Consider the following 7,419-nt stretch of genomic DNA (forward strand, 5'->3'; position numbering starts at 1 on the left):
ATCATGCAGCTCCTTGGTTAGGATTTGTTATCTCCTTTCCTCTTTCCATTTCCGTCCTCTTGCTTACAGGTGCTGTCTATGGGATTAAAATCTTAACAGGTTCACTGTTTTCCTTCTAAGTATTTCAGATCTACCAAAGAATTCTTGACATGTCTCTCCCAAATTCTTCATTTGTGCCTGAGGATATTTTCTGAAGCGATCCCCATGCTATGAGCACACCTAACCATATGAATTTAAAAACAGAAGCCGTGTTACCGTTGGGTTGATGACAGCCAGATAAGACAGGCTAGAACTGCCCTTGGGGGGTTCCAAGACTGTAACTTCTAGTTGGTGCCCTGCATCCTGTATGTATTTCCTATAAGCATTAAGACAGACCTAAAGACTTCATACGCGTAAGGCTGTTTCGGGTAAACGTGCCTCAGAGGTGCTGTGTACGTCTTTCTGATTGTATCACATTAAACCGCTTGCCATTGAATCAACCCCCACTCCTGGCAGCCCCCAGTGGTTGGTACCAGGTAGAAATGCATCATAGGCATTCTTGGCTATCATCTGTAGGGCAGCAGGTCTCCTGGCCTGTCAGACCGCTGCACTCTGGTGGGTTTAAGCTGCTAACCTTTCAATCAGCAGCCAACTGCAGACTGCCTACTGCCCCCCAGGCCTCATTGTAGTCACATTAGGATATGTATTGTTCTTATTATTTATTACCTTACTTAGTGATCAGTGACTTACGGAGGTGACAAGCTGGCTCCTTCACCTTTTGACCTGCAAGTCCTTCATTAGGATGACAATCTCTTACTTAGTAAAACCACTCTCCTCTGCCTTTTCTCATCCTGGGCTGAATCGCCACCAATTGTCACTTGTTCGGTTGTTTTATTATGTCATTTTTTAAAACCCAGTTTTCAAATGTCTTTCCATTGATCGAGTACGTTTTCTGCATCTGACCTAGTCCCAACAATTCCGAGAGCTGTTGAGGGACTAGAAGTTGATTCTAACTCATCGTGGATCCAGAGGGACAGAGCCCTCGACGGAGGTCCACATGCTCCCTTTCCCCAGGGTGGTCTCCTGGGAGCACGCTGCGAGCTTGCAAGCTCACAAGTCTGGTGAGCACAATTCCAGAGGGTGGGATAACAGTTTTAAATGAATAATCTGTGCTTTCTCTTAGAGGTGGTCATATTTGCCACCGAAAACCTGAACGGTCTCCAAGTTCAGATGGCTAGCTAACCACGGTCTCATGTCGCACCATCTGTATTTAGCCATGCAAACCGAGATGCGCTAAGGCAGCGTGATTTTTCAGGACTGCAGAACATGATGAGAGTTCTGTAGGCTCATTTTTCTCTCTCAACTCATGCTTCAGACCTCATTAGGTGTATGACGAGATGCTATCCCTCTCCCTACTGAGGTTTCCTGTTTTCTGTTCAGTAAACGTTGTGTTGTTTTCCCCCCTTCTATGTGGTACCTACTTACATTCCCACAACACTGCTCATCCTTCCTCTTTCTATATCTAACACAGTGATCCTCAAGTAATTCCTAAATTGATGCTCTTGTCCAGGTGACTGGCATGCCACCAACACTAAAATACAGATTCTAGAAAGTATTGTTGCTTGTCCTGGATTTGTAAATTAAATCAGGTATGTCAGAGAAATGGACACATGCACGAGTTCCAATTTTAGTAATAGATATAGAAAAAAAGCCACAGATTACTGATAACTTGAAGAATTTCCCCTTTCTAAAGGATTCACTGCAGGTCTTCACTATACAGTGAAGGGACTTTAAGTGCTTTACCTGTGGACCAACAGAATGCACTTTGGAAAATACAGGATTTCTAGGCACTAGGATCCCTGGTGGTGTAGTGGTTATGTGTTGGGCTACTAACCATAAGGGCAGCAGTTCAAAACCACCAGCCACTCTGAGGGAGAAAGATGAGACTTTCTACTATTACAGTGCCAGAAATTCACAGGGGTAGTTCTACCCAGCCTGATAGGGTGGCTCTGAGTTGGGGACTGTGTTGGTCAAACTTGACTAGAGAAACAAATTCATAAAAACTCATGTGTATAATAAAGAGCCTTATATAAAAGAGCAATTGTATATTGAGAAAACATCCCAGCCCGGATCAAGTCCAGAAGTCCGATATGAGCCCATCTTCTGATACCAGCCTATAAATTCCTCTTCAGATTCACACAACACATGCAATGACACAGTGCAGGAAGATCACAGGGCAATGGGTCGAAAGTCTTGTGGATTCAGTGGCGGTAGAAGCATCTCAGTGCTGGCGTGGATCTCCATGGTGGCTCCTCCAGCTCCAAGGTTCTGGCTCCATCGGCATAGCTCCATGTGGCTTGTTAGCAGGAAGATGAAGCAGAGAGAGAGCGAGTCCCGCCTCCAGGGAGGTGGGGTACAGAGTTCCCAGAATCCTCAGGAGAAGGCCATGGCGACCCAAAGGCCTCCTGGCTCTGACCTGATTGACAGGCTAGACTCCACCCCTTCACTCAAGTTGACAGTCGATTATGTAACTGCCACGGGGACATTGACAGGAGAGCAGTGAATGTTCGTAACAAGCTCCCCAGCTGATTGGGGTTCACACGGAAGTCTGAGAAAGGTGTGGCAGTCTGCTTCTGGGAAAAGCACAGCCTGGGAAGCTCTGTGGTGTGGTTCTGTTCTGTCCTACAGGATTGTTGTGAGTCAGAAGGACTTCTTCAGCAGCAGCTAGGACATTACATCAGCGCCCTGCCATTATAACAATGGCGCCTTCTCTCGGTGACTTCCTCATCCTGAGCGTCTACTCAACAAAGATAAACGAGTTGTTTGCAATGTGTTTTGCTGTACAAACAAGTTGTTTCTTAAATTTTCATCTGTGAAATCGAGCAAGTTCCCGCACACAGTGTATCCAGTTTGTTGTCAATGTTTCCCAAATACTTGCAACTTAATAGCCAAAGCCCAAACCAAACCCACTGCCATGGAGTTGATTCTGATGCATGGAGACCCTATTAAGGGTTTCCGTAGCTGTAAAAATCCCATCTTTCATAACAGCAATGGGGAAAGTCTTGTTTTTTTTCATATCAGTCACATAGTGCAACTTCAGTATCATTTTTAGAACACTAAAGGCCAAAGTCCACTTCTGCACACCAGCTCTTTAATCCCCAAAGCCCTATTAGGGACCTCTCTGTGTATCCTACTTATGAGAACCTAACCCAGGGTTTCACCCGTGTGCCCAGAGAACAGTAGTCCCGTGAGATGCCTAGGAGGGAAGGTTCCTGGGAAATGCAAACTGCAGCCTCCCCCACCCCATCTCCTTCTTCCTTAAGCTGTAAGAACAGTTGGGATTCTTCAAGCTGTTTTACCTTGCAGCTCTTTTGGGGGGATGGAGACCTGTGCCCTTTGTAACACACCTCAGGACTAAGCCCACAGTGTGGGATATGTGGGCCTAGCACTTACTGAGCACTGATACACATCAAGACATGCATTCTAAATAGCCTTTCTCAGCAGGTAAGACCAGTTAGCCCACATAGCCACATTCATTTCTACCACGTCCAGTGATGGTTAGGAATTTTAAAGATAAAGAAAAATGATTCACACCAAACCACTGACTTCCTAAGACCATTTAGCCAGTGAGTGATGGAGTCAACTAGTTCAAAGCCACATCCTTAACATTTTAAGATCTATGCTACTTTTTTTTAAGATCTATGCTACTTTTAAATAAAAACAATACCAATGAAAATGCGTTCTTATTATATGCTATGTTGAATCCTTGCTCTGTATCCTCTATGCTCAGTACGTTGCTAGTGTTACCTTATTTAATGCTCACGATGACCCTGTGACTTGGGCACTGCCCTTGTCTCTGTGTTAGAGACGAGGAGCGGTGAGGGATTCACCCAGTGCCACACAGCTAGTCCTGGGCAGGGCTTTTTCAGAAGCTAGGTTCATAATTCTTGTGCTCTGTTGCCTCGTAAGTGTATAGAAATAATTCATTAAATTAGACAATGATGAGCGTGAGAAGAATCCTGTCTAGCATCCTTACCTCTGGCAGCATCCTTTACCTTCCAGTGGGACTCAAAAGGCTGAAGGGCAACTAAGAGCTCTAATGTCTGTGCTGGTTTATTTACAGCACAGAAAGCCTTGCTGGTCCAATGGTAGAATTCTTGCCTTCCAGGTGGGAGACCAGTGTGTCTAAAGGAGGTTTGCATGTTTCTAGGATACAGATAGAGTTTCAATGGAGTTTGCACACTAAGATAGATGGGGAAGGAAAGCCCTGTCAGTCTGCCAGAAACCAACGGATGAAGACCCAGTGGATCTCCCTGATACCGTCTTCTGTATCCAATCATGGGGATAGCTCAGGACCAGGCAACATTTCATTGCATGGTTTTCCATGAGCTGGGACCAACCAAGTGGAGGGCAGTTATCATCAATTGTAGAACATTATTTCAAAAAATTGAACTGTGTTCTGAGATTTTTGACCCCTCCTTTGTGTGTAAATAGTTTTTTTTAATATCATCACATTGAAATTGTCAATACCTTTGCACACACAGAGTCTTGAATTACTATGCATTTTTAAACATTCAAACCTGCTTTTCTTTTCTTTTTTTTAAACCTGCTTCTTTCAAGTGATACTTTGAGCGATGAGGAAGCATTTTTTTAGAGAGCTGTCATGGAGAGACTTGTAACAATAAACCCTTTGTGCTCCCTTTCATTTGACTTTCAAATGTCTTTCATTTTCTGAGACAAACATATTATCATCTTCCTTAGCTCATTAGTCATATGTTTGCATCTATTTCATAAGCGGTGAGAAGATTTTAAGAGGTTCTCCAATAGCTTTTCTTTTGAGTCTCGACCTTGACTGTGTGCTTCTCCTCTGTAACTGTGACCTTCTCTTGGGACCTCATCCACTTTTGTTTTAGGAAAACGAAGGCTTTTTGAATAATTGTCCTGTCGCCCTCACTTCCCACTTTGTTTCTACACAGATACTGAATCCCTTCGGCCCGGTTTTCACATTCTTTTGCAGTCACACACAGAGAAAAGCCCACCACGACTGGAGCAGAGCGAAATTGATGAGCGAGGGTGGCTGATGCTACATGAAATTCATGCGAACTGAGGGAATCTGTTTGCCTTGCTCCCAGACAAAGAGCCCTGTAATAATTGCAAGCTCCCTTTGTGGTTGAATAGATTGTAGTCATCCAGAGCGCACTTGATCTTAGACATGGGGAGAAGTTTTCTCACACCCACACATTGGTGCATGTGTCTAGACCTGTTGCAACTCGGATACCGGAAGAGCAAGGAGACATCTAGAGTGAAACCATGTTTCTAGAAATGGATTCATCCCGTGATGTTTCTGTGTAGTATTTCTCAAATGACATGACGTGTCTCACTAGTGCACACTGAAATAACTTCAGTGGTACAACCAGGATGGTTTTGATTTTTTTTAAGTGAAATGGAATAGAATAGGAATATCGTCGTGCATTTCATCCTGAATAATAATCACATCATGAACGTGTTATTTAGGTGTAGGTAGGTGTGAGGGCTTTCTGAGGAGATGGTGAAGAAATCTCGTTTCTAAGTGTGGATCATAGTCAGAACGTTTGGAGACGGCTGTCTTAACGGGACGGAGATGTTGTTGTTGGTCAGTCAGACCCTGTGTACAACAGAACCAAACACTGTGGTCTGTGCCATCCACACAGTTAATCTCTGTTTGAGCCCAACTCTGCCGAGTAGTTAACAATTCATCTTCCTTTGTTCTGTCCAAATAATTTCTCAACAAGTGTAACTCAGTTAAGTTTTTTTATTTGCTTGCTTTAAAAAAAGCAGATGTTATACTTGCAGAAATCGGTGTATACCAGATATATCTTAATTTTCCTTTCTGTTAGTAAAATACAGTTTTACTAATAATCAAGTAAAAGAAAGTAGTCTTTTAAGGAAGTCATTGCCATCCTTTCATAGTGAGTACAACTAAACAAAATGAAAGGATTGACTCATGTAGAAGCCTGTGTGTCTAGAATTTCTGTTAAGTGTATTTAGAAGGTGCCGTGCATATTCATGCCTCGCGAATGCCCCGTGTGCTGAGTCGGTTCTGACTCAGAGTGACGCGTGGGGCTGAGCACAAGCGCCCCATTGGTGTCCAGGGCGAGAGAAGTAGGCCGTTGCATCTTTCTCCTGCAGAGTTGCTGGTACATTCAAATAGCCAACCTTTCACTTGGCAGCCAAGGGCTTCAACCACCGTGCCACCAGGGTGCCTCTCTCTCCTCCGGAATGTGGTTGGTGAGTGCTGTAGAGGCAGCTCCAGCTCTCAGGAACCCCTTTCGCGGCAGGTTCGCGGCAGCGCCGAGCACTGCCCTGTGCCGCACCACCCGTGCTTGTGGCTGTGCTTCAGCCCTGGCTCCAGCCACTGCTTCAAGGTGTCTCCTCAGAGGTCTTCCTCTCTCTCCCGGACCCTCTGCTTTACCAAGCGTGATGTCCTTTTCCAGAGGCGATCCAAAGTAGGGGAGACCAAGTCTCGCCATCCTTGCCTTTACGGAGCATACTGGCTGTATTTCTTCCAAAATAGATTTCATTGTTCTTCTGGCAGCCCATGAAATATTCAATATGTTTTGTCAATGCAATAATTTGAATTGTGATGTCTGTCCTGAATTCAAAAATCAAATTCTCTTCTGTTGGGTTGATTCTGACTCATAGCTGCCATATCGGATAGAATGGAATTGCCCCTGTGGGATTCCAAGACTACCTCTTTATGACAGTAGAGAGCCTCATCTTTTTCCCTTAGAATGGCTCATGGTTTTGAACTACTGACCTTGTGATTATGCTAAAAACTTAGGTGTAAAAGTACAAGTCTATTTAAGCAACTTCAGTTATTGAAAAACCCTTAATGAATCCATTTCTCTGTTTTTGTACCTGTCATTTGACTTGGGCAGTTATTGCTAAAATGGCTTTCCCTCCGCAACTCTGAGCCCCTTGAACTAAGAACTATATTAAGTTCCTATTTGTTGAGTGGACTTTAATGATCGTTCACATCTCTTGGTTCACAGAAATGGTGTTCTGTCTCTGTTATAAGACTCGTGCTAACAGTACGAGCTTTCAATGTTGCGTGGATGAAAAGGTGAAATCTATTTTTTGCCATATTGCTTTTAGAATTCATAGTTTTTATTATTCTTGAAACTAAAGTAAATCACTTTGTTATACATTGAATTGGGTCCCCCAAGTATATATGTTGTAAATCCTACCCTTTGTACTTGTGGTTTTAATCTCACTTGGAATGAATTTTTTTTTTATGTATTAACATGCAGTATTAGTATAGGGTTTGTCTTAAATTGATCTCTTGTACAAAAACTCAGATTGAGCAAGCATAAGGTACGAAAAGGAAGGAAGCTTGCAAGGAAGCAAGCAAGCAGAGATGGAGAAGCTATAGATGCCACCCAATAGGAGGGTTGCCAAGGC

This window comes from Echinops telfairi, unplaced genomic scaffold (genome assembly GCF_000313985.2).
Source record: "Echinops telfairi isolate 266 unplaced genomic scaffold, ASM31398v2 ScPeMD7_3533;HRSCAF=4204_0, whole genome shotgun sequence".
NCBI lineage: Eukaryota > Metazoa > Chordata > Mammalia > Afrosoricida > Tenrecidae > Echinops > Echinops telfairi.